Below are 19,902 nucleotides of genomic sequence, written 5' to 3' on the forward strand. Positions count from 1 at the left end.
TTTGCTGGCACGAGTTTCCTCAAATTCTTTTTCTTTCTGATACAAACTGAGCCTTAAGTTTACTAAAATTCAACTCTTTCCTCGAGTAGAGGACTGCCTCCAACACTTTTCCAGTCTTTCAGACTGTGATCTTCATCTCATTCCATTCTATCTAATTATCCTTTCAGAATCTTGCTCCATCAACTAGTATCTTACTTCCTCTTAACCTAAAATCATATTCAATTTTTTCACTTCACAAACCTCCCCCCCAAAACTCTCTTTGTTTCCCTCCCTCCCTAGAGTGTCACCAACACAGCAACATCTTACTTCTTTCACAAATCATTGAGTAAGTAACTTGACTAAGAATTGATGTAATCTTGACTAAGAATTGATGTCTCCACCAGCTACACTCTACTCATGATTTTTTTTGTTGTTCTTATTCTCACAAAGCTTCTAACACACAGATCCAGAAATCCCCCCTCCCTACTTGAAATTTTTGCAGTATCTCACACTGACCGTGCCTGAATTTCTCTCTAAGAAAACTTCTGTGACACCACATCTCTGGACTGCCTCCCACTTCTCTGTTTACCTGATAGTTCCTTGTCCTCTTTCAATGGAGTAAATCAGTGGACCTCGAGCCTTACTGTGCATCAGAAACACTTAGAACATGGATTTGCGTATTCTACTCAAAAGTTTCTGATTCAGTAAGTCTGTAGTAGGCCCTGGGAATTTGCATTTCTAACAAATGCTGACTCTGATGCTGCTAATCTAAGGTCTTAGGGCTTCCCAAGTGGCGCTAGTGGTAAATCCTGCCTGCCAATGCAAGAGGTTAGTTAGAGACATGGGTTCGATTCCTAGTTCGGGAAGATCCCTTGGAGAAGGGAATGGCAACTCACTCCAGTATTCTTGCCTGCAGAATCCTACGGACAGAGGAGCCTGGCGGGCTACAGTCCATGGGGTCACACAGAGTCGGACATGACTGAAGCAACTTAGTAGAGACACGTGCTGCTTGCAATAAACATATTCTGTTCTCTCACCTGCACTGTTTCCTATTTTACACTCTCTCATTAAGAGAATTAACCTCTTACCACGCATCATCTGCTATCTGTGTATGAATGATCCCTCCTAAACCCATACAAAGGTCCAATCAATCCCCATGCTGAACTCTTCACCCAGGTCAACCCAGGTTGAGTAGTACCAACAAAACATCTCACCTTTCTTTACATATTTTACAGGTTCCTCAAATCAGTATGTCCAGTATAGCACATATTGTGCCCTGCACTCCAAGTGGACTTCTCTGCTTATGCTTTCTTTCTCACTTGTCATGAGCAACTCACCTGCACAAGTAAGAAACCTTGGAGTCTTCCTTGTGACTAAGTATCTTTCTTCTACTCTTAGGCTTCATCTGCCTTACTTTGGACTTTTTTTTTTTTTTTTACTTATTTGAAACCTTGGAGTCAAATTCAACTTTTACTTCCTTTGATCTCAGTCCTTCTTGCCCCACAATAATGGCTCACAAATTCCTGTAAACTCTATCTCCAATATACTTCTCTGCTTTTGTTTTCCCTAATTTTCCTCATCTCCTGTATCACAAACATACCCTAGCTGAGTCTTCTGCTCTCACTCTCTCCCATCCAGTTTTAAAATTTATCTTCCTAAAATTCATATCCAGCTACCTGATGCTTCCATAGAGACAAAACTTTTAATGACTCTCCATTATCTACACCAGAGAGTTATGATGTCTTAGCATGGCATCCACAATCTAGCCCCCACCTAATTTCATATTGTGAGTTACCCCTTTGTTTCTAGATGTATGGGTACACCTGAGCACTCACCACATCCAGAATCACCACTTACAGTTCATTCACGTGTACACTCATATGGGGTATTTCCCTTCACCTTGTAGTCATCCACACTCACCAACACTCACCTGTCTTTCCAACTCCCCACACAATTAGGCTCCCATATTTTGTTCATGCAGCCTTGATGAACTTTCCCAGTTGGTATCATGGGCTTTGTATATTTGCCAGGCTACCTTGCTGAGTTTGAAACTTCTTGAAAGCCTGAGCTGTGTACCAGTCATGTTTGTATCCCTGGTATCTAGCACAGTTCTTAGGAGATAGAAGGTTTTGGGAAAATATTTAGTTTGAAGTCCTACAGTCAAACAAATGTCATAAAGTAGGATAGACAAATATCCATGAGAGATGGATTTTAAGCCATTGTGGCTGGGACTGTGATATCTATTTTTCCTTTCCAGAACTACTAGAGTTGGAGTATTTACTCAATTGTCACAGATGTGCCCTGACTTGGATCACCTAGTGATTACCTCAAAGAACAAGTTTCAAATTAGGTGTGTATAACACATCTCCTAAAGCTCTAACTCTACCACTTCGAGTTGTCATTTGCTCTTATGGTAAAGCCATAAAGTACCACATCTTATATAATCCAAAAATCTACTTTAGAACTCATTTTTGCTCCCCATTTACATTTGTCAAATGACAACCTATCTGGGCCTCAGTCCCCTCATTTCTAAAACTGAGGTACCAACAGTCCCTATCTCACAGTCTCTGGTCTAGCTAGGCCTTTAAAACAGTCTCTCAGCTAGATTTTCTGAATCATTTTCTCCCTCTCCATTAAATACTTCTTTGTTAAGTATTTAAATATAAAATGAGTAAATATTATATACTAGCTGCTCAATTAAGAGTAACTACTTTTAATGTTAGCCATATTTTGAGTCTATTATAAGACTTATAGCACAAAACTCCAAAGATTAAGGTCTCCAGGTCACTTGCCCATATTAAAATATCTATATTTTATACATAATTATCAGAGACACACATTTTTTTTTGCAATTAGGCCTGGAATTGCTGGAAATGATTTTTCACTCCTTAGATGCCAGAAATGTGCTTTACTAGCCCTGTATAAACTGACTTGTTACCATATAGAAACATATCCCATTTACTGAAACGTTTACATATCGCAGAAGAGAGCTATGACCCTATATCATATGGCAGTTCTTAATAATGGATATGAGGGTAGCAAATATTAATATGCTGAAACCATTGAATCTGTTTTTTCTTATTAGTAGAAATTGCATTTTTCTTTAAACCACAAAGATTTTAAGTTTTCCTCCAGGAAATTAAAAAAAAAAAGTAATTTGATATAAAAATGTAAAATCACTTAAACTCCTTTATCTACCTCACACAGAGCTCCTAGCCAAAATATTTTCCTACTGAAAACTTCATTTTATTCTGCATTTAGAAAATACTCATTCATTCTTGGAGCATTCCTGGGCTTTAAGGGAGATAATTCCAAAACTCTATCCTCACTTCACCCCCTGAAATTTGAGACTTTAAAGGGAATCTGAGACACCAAGAGGTTAAATGGCTTTCTCAGGACCACACACCATGTTAGGGTCAGAGCTGAGGTTAGAATCTGCAAGTTTCTCCATTTCTTTCGTTGAGTATTTCATGGGGCTACCCTTCCTCTCTATTTATTTAGGTGTAGTAACTGTGCTGGTCGGCAGTGAGTGGGGTTTCACAGTGTGACAATAAGATATTTAAAAGATGACCTTTTAAGAAAGCCTGTTGTGCCCTTTGTTTAAAGTAACATAGATATTCCTCAAATAAATCTTCCTCTCCATTTGTCTGAATCTGGAAGTCTGTGTATGGGAACATACCAGGTAACCAGCTTTGGGATATATGTGTATCTTGCTTGATCCTTTAGGAAAATCCCTTTCCCATGACCATCTTGATTTAAGTTTTTGAAAGAAATTAACAACATATCTACAAATTATACCTTGAAAAACAAAAGGAGATAATTTATTTACTGCTATGGGTTATAGCATTTGTGACATAATGAACTAGCCTATAGCTTCCATCAGACAGGGATGCAATTTAGTAAATCATTCAGTGACCAGCTCAGGCACCGTCACAGTCTACATGAATGGTGCCCTCTTGAGTGTACAATGCGTAACATGTGTGGCCACACACCACAGTCTCGTTGACAAAGCTGAAGGTTATATCCAAGTACAGAATGACTTCCAGCTATGTTCTCTTGCTTATCCCATGAAAGTACTGACTGATATGTGCCACCAAAATGTTTAAGAAAATGTCACAGTGTATGTGCTGCGTGCTCAAGTCACTCGGTCGTGTCTGACTCTGCAGCACTATAGACTGTAGCCTGCCAGGCTCTTCTGTCCATGGGATTTCCCAGGCGAGGATACTGCAGTGGGTTGCTGTTTCCTTCTCCAGGGGATCTTCCTGACCCAGGGATCTAATTGGCATCTCGAACTTGGTAGGCAGATACTTTACCACTGAGCCACCTGGGATGCCATAATATATAGAAGAAATTAAAATCTGCCCTAGGAGTTTTTTGCCTTAACTTTTTATTAACCATTTAAAAAAATCCATTTTCTCTCTTTTGTTTTCTATCACCAATCTCTACTTTGCTACTGTAGTTTTATGCTATTTTATTATTTGTTCTCCTTTTTTTTTTTTAACTTTTCTCCGAAAAATAGTAAAAGTTAATGCACCTGTATCTTTTAATAACGAATATGAGAGAAGCAAGTGTTCACTATGTTTAGTCTATTTTTTCTCCTTAGTAATAAAAACTGTGTTTCTTAACACACAAACATATTAAATTGTCACTTGGGTAACTTAATTTTGACTTGGATTTAGCTCTCCCCCAATAAGTCCTTTTCTCTTTCTCTAAATTCTCTTAATTCACTTTATTACTAGTTTGTTCTTAGAATTGGATAAAGAGTATGAAATATCAACCCAGGGCAATTTAGTTCCAATTCGAGTTGTTCTGTATGAAGAGTTTTGTGACTATGAGCCTATATGTTCAGTTGCCTCCTCTGAAAAAAATGAAAAAGATAGATTAAACAACCCCTGGTGTCTCTCACAGTTTAAAAAATTTGTATATTTATGGATTCTTTTTTTTTTTTACAACATTGGATGCAAGGCAAATTATCTGTGCTTTAAGGAAATAGCAACTTTGTCATATGTGTGCTTTAAGATACATACTGACTTTTAGGTTCCATTTTCAGATGGTAAATAATCTGTCTTCAATGCAGGAGACCCAGGTTTGATCCCTGGTAGGGAAGATCCCCTGGAGAAAGGAATGGCTACTCACTCCAGTATTCTTGCCTGGAGAATCCCATGGACAGATGAGCCTGGAAGACTACAGTTCATGGGGTTGCAAAGACTCAGACACGACTGAATGACTAACACTTGCAACACTTTCACCTTGACAAATAATCTAGGTTATACCTGAAAAAACACTTAGGGTCACCTCTATGAAGTCCTGAGAAACAACCATTTGCCCTGAGAGGCAGTTTGGTAAGCTAAAAGATGAGCTCAGGCTGGCCTTGGCAAGAGAGTACAATTTCTATCTTCTTCTTCCAGTATTAATTTTATCATATTGGCAGTGAGATATAACATAAGCTCACCTGTAAAATGAAGATGATATAAAACTCCTGAGGTTTCTGTAAGACTAAAATGAGGTAACATATACTATGGCATCTGACACTGAGGCAGCATTTAATACATATTAGTACTCCTTTAGTCCTTCTACCATTTCAAAGTAAAAAGAGCTATCTAACCCAGAGATTAGGGTTTTATTTGCAGGGACTAAAGTTAAAAATATTGGCTTTAATGGAGGTGTGACTTATCTCTGGAGTCATAAATAACAGCATGAAGTAATGGATTCACTAGTAGGCAGTCAATCCAAAGACTATTGAGACGCTGGGAGCACACTTTGGTCTGAGTACCTTGTGGCGCACCATGAAACCCTGACTCACGTCTGCCCAGCACAGCATCAGCAAGGCATCTAGGGTTTCCTGGCAGGAACTGTCTGACCCTTTGCAACCCCATGGACTATAGCCTACCAGGCTCCTCTATCCATGAGATTCTCCAGGCAAGAATACTAGCGTGGGTTGCCATGCCCTCTGCCAGGAGACCTTCTGACCCAGGGATCGAACCTGGGTCTCCCTCATTGCAGGAAGATTCTTTACCATCTGAGCCACCAGGGAAGCCCAGTATGGGGACAGTTAATATTAATATGCCTAAAAAAATTATATTGACTTCTAAAAACATTTTAAAGGCAGTTGAAGTTCTTATAATGAATGCTAGTAGTCTAAGATATATTTTAAAAGCAATTTGTTTACACTTACTGAGCAAATACAAACAATAGGCTGACAAAGAAAAACTTACAAATTACAAATAAGATTTGTAGGAAAGGAATGTACATTCCACCTTACAAATGTCCAAGGAATTAAATAACTCACAAGTTAAATGTAAATTTGTCGAACTATAAGTTTCAATCGTTTTCAGTTCTCTGGTTGACCTTAGGTAATGTTCAGATGTCCTGAAATAGCATGATAAAACACAAGACAAGTGTCATTTTGAAAAAATTCAAAGTTTGAGAGAACATGTTTCAGGGGCTTTCCACTCTTTAACTCTTGTGTGTACGGCACTGCCTAATAAAAAGTAGATATGGTTATGCCACTAGCCATACTTTCTGCTGCAGTTAACACTAGAGCCAAGTCGAATTGTGTTTTTTTTTTGCCATTTATTTTTATTATTATTATTATATTATTATTATTATTTATTATTATTAGTTGGAGGCTAATTACAATATTGTAGTGGTTTTTGTCATACATGAATCAGCCATGGATTTACATGTATTCCCCATCCCGATCCCCCCTCCCACCTCCCTATCTACCCGATCCCTCTGGGTCTTCCCAGTGCACCAGGCCCGAGCACTTGTCTCATGCATCCAACCTGGGCTGGTGATCTGTTTCACCCGAGATAATATACATGTTTCGACGCTGTTCTCTCGAAACATCCCACCCTCGCCTTCTCCCACAGAGTCCAAAAGTCTGTTCTGTACATCTGTGTCTCTTTTTCTGTTTTGCATATAGGGTTATCGTTACCATCTTTCTAAATTCCATATATATGCGTTAGTATACTGTATTGGTCTTTATCTTTCTGGCTTACTTCACTCTGTATACTGACCCAATCAAAAAATGGGCCAAAGAACTAAACAGACATTTCTCCAAAGAAGACATACAGATGGCTAACAAACACATGAAAAGATGCTCAACATCACTCATTATCAGAGGAATGCAAATCAAAACCACAACGAGGTACCATTACACACCAGTCAGGATGGCTGCTATCCAAAAGTCTACAAGCAATAAATGCTGGAGAGGGTGTGGAGAAAAGGGAACCCTCTTACACTGTTGGTGGGAATGCAAACTAGTACAGCCGCTATGGAGAACAGTGTGGAGATTTCTTAAAAAACTGGAAATAGAACTGCCATATGACCCAGCAATCCCACTTCTGGGCATACACACTGAGGAAACCAGATCTGAAAGAGACACGTGCACCCCAATGTTCATCGCAGCACTGCTTATAATAGCCAGGACATGGAAGCAACCTAGATGCCCATCAGCAGACAAATGGATAAGGAAGCTGTGGTACATATACACCATGGAATATTACTCAGCCGTTAAAAAGAATTCATTTGAATCAGTTCTAATGAGATGGATGAAACTGGAGCCCATTATACAGAGTGAAGTAAGCTGAAATGTCTTTTAAAATAAAGGGAAGTTTGGGGACTATCAGACTGAAATGTTTACAGGCTTCAGTTGATCTGTCGGCTCAACAACATAACCAAAACCCTGGTTTCTCTCTCCCTGTTTGTCAGCTCTGATTTCCCGGGGATGTTCCCTTCTCAGATGGGTCTCCCTGTGGCACAAGCTATCTTTCAGAGGTTACAGATGTTCAATGCTTCCTTGTCCATTTCAAGTGGAAAATAAGAATGTCTGCTTCTCAGATCAGTTCCCAATCCAAGAATTGCATCTTTTAGTCTTCACTTGCCTGGCACGTATTACATATCTACCCTGACCCAGTTATTGTTCAGAATATGAACTGTGAAGATTGTTTTAAGTCAGGACTCCATAGAAGTTGGGTGTGGTAAATTCCTGGAAAACCACATGGCCAGAAAATTCGGAGTGAAATTAGGAAAGAAAGGAGAGAGGATGAGGAAAGACAACCAAATAGACACCTGATTGATTCCCTTCAGCTCCTTACAGACTAATAAGGCCAATAAAAGAAAAGAAAACTAATAATGCCTGACCCCTTCTCTCTGAAAAATGAATAGTTCTTGAGACCACCCTGGTTAGAAGAAGCACTTTGAATTTCAATATTGGCATCATTTACATGGGATTTAAAACAAAAATCCTCTTGATCTTCCTTACTTGCCCTATGGATCACGGATTTCTCAGGCTGTGGGAGGTATAGGCTCTGACTGTGAGTTAAACGCCTGGGGGACGGCAAGGTGGAAGTAAGCAGTAAAGTTATTTCAGGGGATATAAACAAGTGTACCTGTAAACTCATTTTTTCCATCATATAGATGGCATTTCTGTTATTTATATATAATTATAACAATATAAACTGTGAAGTTCCTTTCCTCATAAATTTAGAAATAATCATGTCCCATCCTTCAGTTCAGTTCAGTTCAGTTCAGTCACTCAGTTGTGTCCGACTCTTTGCGACCCCATGAATCGCAGCACGCCAGGCCTCCCTATCCATCACCAACTCCCGGAGTTTACTCAAACTCATGCCCATCAAGTCGGTGATGCCATCCAGCCATCTCATCCTCTGTCGTCCCCTTCTCCTCCTGCCCCCAATCTCTCCCAGCATCAGGGTCTTTTCCAATGAGTCATCTTTTCGCATGTTGTGGCCCAAGTATTGGAGTTTCAGCTTCAGCATCAGTCCTTCCAATGAACATCCAGGACTGATCTCCTTTAGGATGGACTGGTTGGATCTCCTTGCAGTCCAAGGGACTCTCAAAAGTCTTCTCCAATACCACAGTTCAAAAGCATCAATTTTTTGGTGCTCAGCTTTCTTCACAGTCCAACTCTCACATCCATACATGACCACTGGAAAAACCAAGGACCTTTGTTGGCAAAGTAATGTCTCTGCTTTTTAATATGCTGTCTAGGTTGGTCATAACTTTCCTTCCAAGGAGTAAGCGTCTTTTAATTTCATGGCTGCAGTCACCATCTGCAGGGATTTTGGAGCCCAAAAAAATAAAGTCTGACACTGGTTCCACTGTCTCCCCATCTATTTCCCATGAGGTGATGGGACCAGATACCATGATCTTAGTTTTCTGAATGTTGAGCTTTAAGTTAACTTTTTCACTCTCCTCTTTCACTTTCATCAAGAAGCTTTTTAGTTCATCTTCACTTTCTGCCATAAGGGTGGTGTCATATGCATATCTGAGGTTATTGATATTTCTCCCTGCAATCTTGATTCCAGCTTGTGCTTCTTCCAGCCCAGGGTTTCTCGTGATGTACTCTGCATCCATCCTTAAATATAATTAATTGACTTTTAAAAAATGACTCTAACATAACTTACTTAAGATATTCTTTTAGTAATTCAATTAGCAGGTACTCTTTGAATGCATGTGATGTTCAAGTACCAGAATTATGCCAGAGTTTACCACTGCTACAGTCTGTTCTTCCTAGAAAACTATGAAGAGGGAATGAGACACAGAGGGCAGTGCTGTCTTATTAACATTAAACCATTTATCTTTTCTATATCCAGATTGGGATTCTAATATGAAAAATAAAAGTACTGAAGGAATGGGGAGGACGCTTTCAATCAGGCTCTTCATTCAATCAAATAAATTTTCAGTTATTTTCATGGTTCATTGCAAATGCATTACTATGTAAACTAATATTTTCATCTTAAAGTTATTTTTCTTTCACTAAATTCTACATAAAATTCTTACTAATAAAATTAAGAAATTTTATTAGTAAAATAAAAATACATAAAATTCTACATAATATTCTACTAATATTTTCTGTTCCCTCCAGAGACGTAACAGTCCATCCTCACGCATGCTCAGTCATATCTGACCCTTTGCGACTCCATGGACTGTATAGTTGGCCAGGCGCCTCTTTCCATGGAATTTTCTAAGCAAGAATACTGGAGTGGGTTGCCATTTCCTACTCCATGTGATCTTCCCAACCCACAGATTGAACCTACATGCCCTTCATTGTCAGGCGCATTCTTTACCACCACACCACCTGGGAACCCCTTCTGTTCCCTTCATCCCATAGTGTTTCAGAATTTCAAAGACAAAAAGAGGGTCAAAGTGAAATGGAAATGAATCAACTGATAAATGTTAGAAAGTCATATTTTTGAAGAGTCAGTTTTGACTTTCTTTTCTAAATCATCAGCAGGATTCAGACTTAATTGACATTCTTATCTCCAAGACTAGCTGTATTAGTTTCAGAAAATAGTTATTGCCTTTATTTTGTATTCATGATATTATACTTCTCAGCCCATCAAAACTCAAATCCTGGATGATCCTGAGCTGAGCTTCCCACAATTCTAGTAAAGATGCTAAGGGGGCAGATGACAGGATTTAAAATCAACTACTTCACTTACCTACTAGCTGTCTAAACTTGAGGTTAGTGTACATTTTTAAATGTTGGTGCTATAAAATGGCAATGATAATAAAGAGTCCACAGGGATTTTGTGATGAAAGAATGAAATAATGCACACAAGTTGCTCAGCAAGAAGTCAGGAGCAGAGGAAGAGCCTACTGACATATTAGCTATTACCATGGGGTCCTTTTATCTCTAATGCATTCTTCAAGAGAAATGCCCCATTTTTTTGGAGGTAACAAAGCGTCTGCATACCATGGATCTTGAGTATTTGTTTGGTTTTGTTCCAGAAAACTATGAAGAAGGTCATTATACTCTTTAGCATAATTTGTAGCAAATTATGCTGTTTTATGCTAATTCTAATGGTCCACTGTCTGAAGTCTACACAGCTATCAGGTTAAGTGAGCATTTGTTTGTGAAGCTTGGTAAAATAATTCAGGACAGCTGGTTGTCTCCACTGGTGCAAGTAACTGAACAACTGCCAAGGATCTGCTTAACTTTCTGCAGTACAGACAGAGAATTAATGTTTGCACATTCTAGAAATATGCTGTGCCTAACAGTGGCAAAGCGAGGAATTTTTAGTTAGCTCTTGGAGGGGTGGAAATGAATCTTCAAGCCTAGATAAATGATGAGATTATTTTAGTGTGGAAATTTCTGACTAATATGAATGGACTTTTATTACTTTTTGCACGTAGAGCAACTAATCTTTCTCCCTTAACTAATGACATAATTTGGCTGTTAAAGTTTTCAAAATGTCTTGATATTTTATTTCCTTTTACACAGTTCTATCAGTCTTTCACACAAGTTGATGACATATGCACAAAGGCGAGGAGGGAGTGAATGGGAAGAATGGATTTGTGTCTGTTCACTGATTCTTAAAAGGAAAGAAAACTTGAACATGAATTTAAGAAACTTAAGAAAGCTCTAACATGAATAGGTCCCAGCTATCAGTTTATAACAGTCAATAAAAGGCTAGGAATTCTTTGAAGGAGGTTCCTGTCCTCCTTTCAAAGTGAACTAAAGGGAAGAAGATATAATACCAAAGAAATGAATATATCACATACTTGAGCTGAACAGCAATTTGGAGTTCACAGAAAATTTTAAACAATCTGGGGAAGTAGAAGTATACTTGCTGTGTTTTTTTTTTTTTTTTACTTGCTGCTTTTTAAGAACTTTTTCTACTTCTGCTACCTACTAATTAACTTCTTATATAGTGTTTAGGATAAGGAAATATTGTGTACAACTTTCTTTTTTCTATTTTTAATTTTTTAACTGGAGGATAATTGCTTTATCAACTGTCTATTAAAGAATATAGTTATTTTGCTTTCCAGATTTAAATACTAGCTTCCCTTCTGGAATCTTGTAGTATTAAACAGATTTCTTTTTTTAGTGATAATTTATTGGCAGCCACAAACTGATGTCACAATGGTGTTAATTAAAAAAACATGATAAAAACTTGTTGTGGCAGCTGTTTCCAAGATGTTGTCAAATCTTACAGGATGATGTCACTTTCATTTTAAAGTGTATTTATTCTTTTTCCTAGTAAAATCTGCTATCTATAAGCATCCTTTATAACAATTAGTAGAATATTGAAGGAGGCCATCTTTAAACATTAGGATTCATTTAAGAGCTGAATGAATGATGGATTTCATCCTTCTGCTACGTATTTCATTTCCAGTCCTATCACTGTGCTTGGTATTTTCTGAATTTCAGCTAGCTATTGCTTAACTAGACAAGAGATTTTCAAAACTTGAGATTATCTTTCTAGTTAGGAGGTATAGTCCCATTCCTCACTGTAGTTTTCTCAACTTACCAGGAGTGAGGGAGTACACTGCTTATATTTAAAGATCTGTGGAGATGATATGCAGCTTGAGTGATGATGTAGTAACCACCTCTCTCTAATCCAGTGCCTCAGCGGACTCCTCAGCACCTGAAAGAATTCCTCCACATCTGACACTGAATGGCTTGCATCTGACAGACATCCAGGATCTGTGAACATTCACATTAGAAAGTGTCACTGAAATTAGTGAGTCTAATTTCACAATATGAAGATCTAGTGATTGACCTCAACTGCCATGTTAGCTGTGGTTCCCTACCAACTGTGATGGTTCCCCAAATTATATTGGAGTATTTTTATGATATCAATCAGTGTGATTCACATGACATCATAGATGTCTGTATTTATTATGATAGTTTTCTAACATATGCCAAAGGCCTTCTTCTGACATATTACAACAACACCAAACAATTATCATAATTATACAGCATTATGACAACTATCAAATGATGGAATTCAAATGTTTTAGAGTAGATGAGCCTTTTCTAAACCTGCACATGGAGTCACAGAGCCATGCGGATTCAAGGTCTTCCTGCTACCATTCCCCTTGTTCAGCATATTCCAGTCCCACAAGCCCTACCAACACATCAAGCTCAAGTTCACTCTTGGAAATTTGCGTCACTGTTCACTCTTCCGGGATTGCTGGGGTTTTCCAGATTTTTCCCTGGTTGTTCTCATCATTCATAAATTAACTCAATTGCCACTGCCTGAGGGAAGCACCTCCTCAACAACCCATCAAAAGTTGTCCCTTTTTGTATCCCTGTTGAAGTTTTGTCTCAACATTAGTACTATCATTTTCTGAAATTCTTTTTTTTTTTCAGCCTTTTGATTGTCTGTTTCTCCCATCTTCACTAGGATTTAAGTTCCATGAAAACAGAGACTTTGTTTATTTTGCTACATACCCAATACCAGGAACAGTGGTTAACACATAGCCAGTGCTTAACAAATATGTTTTTTTTGTTGTTAAATGCATGAATGGATATTTATGAAGAATTTTTCTTAAGTTTAAACAGTCATAAAGTAAAATATCACTTCAGATTCTGTGAGACCACCAGTGACCTGTGATCTTGGATGACATCTTAGGTTTCCTATTATAGAACTTTGCTTTGGAGGAACTTCATGGGTCCACTTTAAGGAACATTATTTCAACAGCCTTGTGAAGGCCATTGCTTCACATAACAAAATCATAACAAGAACAATACTAAAGATACTGTTATCAACCTGAACATGTTCTTTTTATGATGACACAGAGGAAAAATTCTCATGATGCTTTGTACCAGAAAGAGAGAATTTCTTCTGAGCAGCTGGTTTGTTTTTCTTTCTCCACCTTGAAACTCACATGATTAATCCTGTTTCTCTTCTTTGCTTGTTTACTAGGAAGTTCAGAGCCAAGTCTATAGCTCACCTTTTGTGAGTGTACAGCACTATTTTGTGTATTATGCTTACTTCTTGCTTTTTATCTTACTTTATGTTTAATTTCCACGATAATATTTTATACACAATTTTCTCTCTCAGTTCTTATTTATTTGCTTTATCATATTGAGTGATTCTTTGTAATCATATTGTTTGGAGAAAGGCACGGTAGAAATGCATTTTTGAGTGAAATTATGTTCCAAAAACACTACGTTATTTTGGGATTTGACATTTTGAGAATGGAGACAGAGCCCTGAGTGACACTGAGCCCTTGGGATATAAACAGGTGTGCTGTAAAGATAAACTGGAGATTTTCCTTTAGTGACTTCTTTTTTTGGCCCCAGTATTTAAGATGCTCCATATGCCTGGACAAAATTGTCTTCCTAAGAAAAACATAAAAGCTACTTTTTGGACATTCAAGGAGGTGAAAGAAAAATCCAGATTGCTTTGAAGGACGAGCCTGCAGTGCAGAAGGGTATAAACACAACCTCGGATGCCAGATGTTTTAGTGTAGCAATGTGAAAAAAATACTCCCCTTTCTTTATTTACACTTTACAGCAAATATTTTGCAAAGAGAAAGCAAAGAATGTTGATGTCCCACCAGTTAAGCTTCAAGCATAACAAGGTCCCAAGATCCAAAATGTCAGCACTCCCTGTAGCATCCTTGGAAGTATTGTGTAGCGATACACATCTGGCTTTTTATTTTCTAGTGTTCAGAAATGATGATATTAGGACCATAGAGGGATTATTAGGACCTTCGAGGAAGGAAGCAAAGCATGCAACACTGATCAATTTCTAACTCTTTTCAAGGCTGCAAGGAACTAGACAAAGTGACATCATTGCTACTTTTTTTTTTTTTTAACCAGCAGAAAGAATTTGCTAGCCTTTGGACATGTGTGGACGCACACACACACACATGCACACACACACACACGCGCACACACACACACACACACACACACACACACACGTTTCCTTCCAGTGCAAACGTTTCCTTCCAGTGCAAAACGTGTAAACTGTCTTCAAATGATGTTGTTAGATCACAGAACCATTTTCAATTTTGAACATATGTGTGATGATGGGAAAATACTCCTAGTGGAGGTCTCACTATTCCATAAACTAACACATTTAAAGCAACTCCATAAAAGTGATCATTTGGATTTTGTTACCAACCTAAGGTTCTTGTTTCTTACTTCCACTGATAAACCAAAGGAAGAAACAGTAAATCATACACTTAATAAAACATCAAAGACAGACTTGGCTGGGAGTGACTACCAGCACCAGGTCCATCCTATCTATCAGGAGGAGTCTGAGGCTTGGATAGTAAACTTAAATAGGCTGGGAGAAGGCGGGGGCTTCATAAATCTCACATCACAGCATTTTTTTCCAGTGTGCACTCAGCAAGCAAAGGAAGATGATAGGAGCATGTTCTACACACAATTCATAACAGAATGGAAGATCATATGGAATTACATTTCAGAGATCCTGCAACCCTTTACTAACTGTCCTTTTCCTTCCCAGCTCCAAAACATAGGGAATCTAATGCAATAAAAGACCAAAAAGAAGGTGAGATGTTAGGATGTCACAGACCAACTTATCAAACTGTGACCTAATAAAAGATGAAAGAAATCAAGCCCTACCAGGAATCTTTAGTCCAGGCAGATGGAAAGACTGGAAGAGAGTCTAAGTTACACTAGCGTTCTGTCACTTCTCTCAAGGTGAGAAAACAATCTGCTCTTATCTTGTGAGTGATGAAGGCCAAGCAGGAATCTGGGGCCTGGCCTCCTCAGAAGATTACAGAAATATGAGGCAGGCACAATATGTGGTCTTATTTGGAGAAGTAAAGCTAATGAAAACAACTGGAACAAAGAGGAAGTTAGAATGGGTTTTGGAGATTGTTGGAATATTTAACTTTTTTTTTTTTCGGTGAAGATGATCATAGAGCAAACTGAGATTGAACTTATTTGACCTCTGCAATATGCCTTACAAAACATTTCTATTTCTACATGAAGGTATCACTTTATACAATCTTTTTCAGGATGAATCTTCCGTTATTGAAGTAACCTGCCATCACTAGGAATGAATCCTTTCCCCTACCCTCTTAACTATCACTTATCCATTTACTTAACTACTGTTCCTTCCAAAATCATGCATTTGAAGGTTGATAGGCCAGGTTTGACTGAGGTAAACATGTCTTAAAGCAGTTAACTGGCTCACATGGGATCAGACCCAGTACCTTGTCTTTATTTCACCAGACACTAAGAAATCTATTAGCAAGTCATGTGAAGGATAAGCATATGACCACATGATTACATTTGCACTTTTACATTTTTATTTAGTAGTTGATGTAGAGATTAGGCAGCTCTTGTTTAACCATCACTAAGCCCAGGATGAGATTATATTCAAAACTAAAATTAGTGAAACTTTAAATAGCACAGAAATGATAATTAAACCATGTTCAAACGTCATCTGGGGAGATTTTTTTCCCCATCTGATTATTCTTACCCCTTTTTTGTTGTTAAATTTCTGACTCATGCTTCTGTTTTCAAAAGCATAAGAATTCAGGGCAGAAGTAAGTAAATATTAGTGTTCTTTTTTTCTGCTTCTGTCTCGCATAAATTGAGGGCACAAACTGCAACAGTGAGGGCTTGCTGACTTTGTCCATGATAATGTCTTTGGTAAAAATACTCATAGTACTTGCTAAGTAACAACAAGCAGGAGGGAAGAAAACACAAATTCTAAGTCTGATTCTCACAATTATTTCATCTTATACAATGACTGGTTCTTTCTGGGTCAATATGCGAACACTGTCATATTCTTTAAATATCTCATCTCCTTTTATTGTCATAATAGTCATATGAGGTTGATATTATTATTCCCATTTAAAAGATGGGGGAAACGAGGCACAGAGAGATTAAGTAACTGACCCAAGACTATGAAACCAGGAAGCAGCACAAATTCTTCCTCACTATATGAAAAATTCATACACATCAACCATATCCCTACTCCACAAATAAAAAGTTCCATGAATATCCATGATTCAATTAATGAGCATCTAGCCTAGGAATTGGCAAAATAATTATGTTACCATTAACTACCATTTTATTTGAATACTTTTCTTTTAATCATGTCATTAATTGGGCCAAAACATATTCTAAAAACACCCATTTAATGTTGTGTTAACACATTCCAGGACATTTATTTTCTTCTGGGTTGTTTTGCTCTTGAATTATTATTTACTTTTTTTGAAAGGTCTGTTATTTTACTGGACAAAACAGACAATATTCAGTGTTTATTCTTTAATGCTTTTTACATTTTGGAATATAAATTCTTTATAATACACAGTATATTTCATTTTATTTTATTAGGCTCCCAAATCACTGTGGATGATGACAGCAGCCATGAAATTAAAAGATGCTTGCTCTTTGGAAGGAAAACTATGGCAACTTAAGCCAGCATATTAAAAAGCAAAGACATCACTTTGCCAAAAAAGGTCCATATAGTCAAAACTATTGTTTTTCAAGTAGTCATGTACGGATATAAGAGCTGGACCATAAAGAAGGCTGGTCCATAAAATTGACACTTTTGAATTGTGGTGCTAAAGGAAATCAACCCTAAAGACTCATCAGAAGGACTGATGCTGAAGCTGAAGTTCCAATACTTTGGCCAATTGATGAAAAGAGCTGACTCACTGAAAAGACCCCAAGCTGGGAAAGATTGAGGCAAAAGGAGAAGAAGGCAACAGAGGCTGAGATGGTTGGATGGCCTCACTGACTCAATGGACATGAATCTGAGCAAACTCCGAGAGATAATACAGGACGGGGAGGCCCAGCATGCTATACAGTCCATTGGGTTGCAGAGTCGGACATGACTTATGTGACTAAAGAACATCAACAATGTTACAATTTATTCACTTTCTTTGTCTTATTTCATCCTCCTAATGTAGATATATCCCTCCTAAATAGCTTTTTTCCCTCTCATGATCAAAAATTACCGGGAGAGAGACAGGCATCTCCCAATCTTCTGTATGAATAGGTATTTATCTTTCTTTGCCTCTCTTCCTTGCAAAGACTTCTATCCATATTCTAATTTTGATCAAACCTTTAACATTTCCTGTACTTCATTTTTTATTAAGTTAATTTCCATAACTAGAGTGATTTGGCATTTTCGTATAAAAATTGAATAACTACATTTGTTTGGCATATGGAAACATAATACTTATCAGGTGTTATTTTACTTTAGAATTTGTAATTTTTGTTTAGAATATGCTGAACAACATTGGTTATTTTATGTTTCCATTCTGTTTCTTTGTGGAGGGGTCCATGGATTTATTTTTAGGAGATTAAATTAATCAATTAATTTTAATAAAGCATTTCATTGTTTATTAAATTAAAAATAAATTTTTGTAGGATATAAATTGTTTATAATATTGTAGGACCTATGTAAAAAGGCAATCAGAAATGTATTCATTATCCTAAAAATTGGGAAAAATACAATTTTTTTATTGGGGCCAGGAATAATCTTTCTAGCTCTTTTTTGTATTTTCTAGATTTTCTTTAATAAACATAACTAATTTTATAAAATGTTAACTTTATACTGGGAAACATACACTTTTTAAAGAGCAAATTTAGAAAAACGTGTATCGTGTAAGGTCTCCCATCACATTGGCCTTTTCATGATGCAGAAAATCATACTCAGAGGACCTCTGTCCCATTCTTTGCCACTCAAACCTTTCATACCTAGTGCTAGCCACACCTAAGAGGATTATTGTTTAGAGAGGAGAGCAGCAGGGGTGGTAGCTCACAGGCTACCATGATGTTCCTGGGACTAGCCCAGGGCAGGGAGAATTTTTCTTCATTCAGAGCATCTAGAATCTACCCTGGGAGATGGACACTCCTTGGAACTCAGGGGCAGATGTGATAGCTGGGACTGCAAGGAATTTTCTGTTTTTTATAGAATTGTTTTAATATATTCATAGAGAAGAAGCATTCTGTTTATATTGGTAGAATTTCAATCACATTTGTTTCATGGCCCCTTTATTGTGTTTGGAAAGCAATAACCCACTGGGGTTCACTTTTAGGAATGACAAGACCTCAGCTCACTATACTTGGACATTGTTAATATTGTCTCCATTCGAGAAGGTTAAGCATTTCACCAAACTTGAATCACTTCTGTGATTAGAATTACAGAATCCTAAAGATTGAGGGGTAATACGGCCTTATTTTATATTTAAGGTAACAGGAATTGGAAGTAGTTAAAGTGATTCATTCAATATTAGAATGAGGACCAGAAGCAACTCTCAGTGAGGCCATGCAAGTCAGGCAGACCTGACTTTCTATTCCATTTCACCCCTTTCTCACCTTTTGGCTTGGCTTCTTATCTGGTGAGATTAAATGTATCACCCACCTATCCCCAAGCCCAGGCCTTCCACTATGTCCTCTCAAAAACTCTTATTTATTGTTCTGTTCTATAAAAGAAAGAGGACTAAACCCCAACTGAAGGGAATATATACATACTTAATTCAGATAATGTCAACTCACACTCCCCCACATCAGTTCAAATTCTTTGATGTACTGTTTTTACAAAACTTGGATAAAATCCAAGGTCTCGCATGTAGCCCACTAAAAACTCCGGGATTTCGTCTCTGTCTCCTTCTCCAAGAACTTTTCTGTTTCCCACTCCCTCCACAAACCCCATCTCCAGTCACGCTTGTACTGTGTCTCTGGCGGGAAAAAAAAACTTCTCACCACAAAATCCATCTTCCAACACCCACCCCAGACCCCCTCCTTTACAAATCCCTCAATGTCCTCATTCCTCTTCCCAAAGGTGGAATTTCTAAAAATTCCCACATTCCAAAAAAAGCAGGGACCCTATTTTATTTACCTTTGTGCCTCCAGAACTTGATGCCTAGATCCCAGAACCAAAGTGGACAATATTAAATCTTTCCTTTAAATTGAGATACATTATAGTTTAGCAATTAAGAGCACTTAAGATTTTAGGACTAGCTTCCTTGAGTTTAAATATCAGCGCCACTATTTTCTAGTTTCTGTGGCTTTGGGTAACAAGCTTTCTTTCCCTTAGCTATGTCATACGTAAAACAGGAATCATCATAATACTTGCCTTCTGGGGCTGTGTTGAGAGTTAATATATTTGAAACACTAAATTAATGCCTGGTATGTGATTAGTACTGCTATTATTAATATACAAA

The sequence above is a fragment of the Dama dama genome, chromosome 9 (assembly GCF_033118175.1).
Source record: "Dama dama isolate Ldn47 chromosome 9, ASM3311817v1, whole genome shotgun sequence".
In the NCBI taxonomy this organism is placed as follows: Eukaryota; Metazoa; Chordata; class Mammalia; order Artiodactyla; family Cervidae; genus Dama; species Dama dama.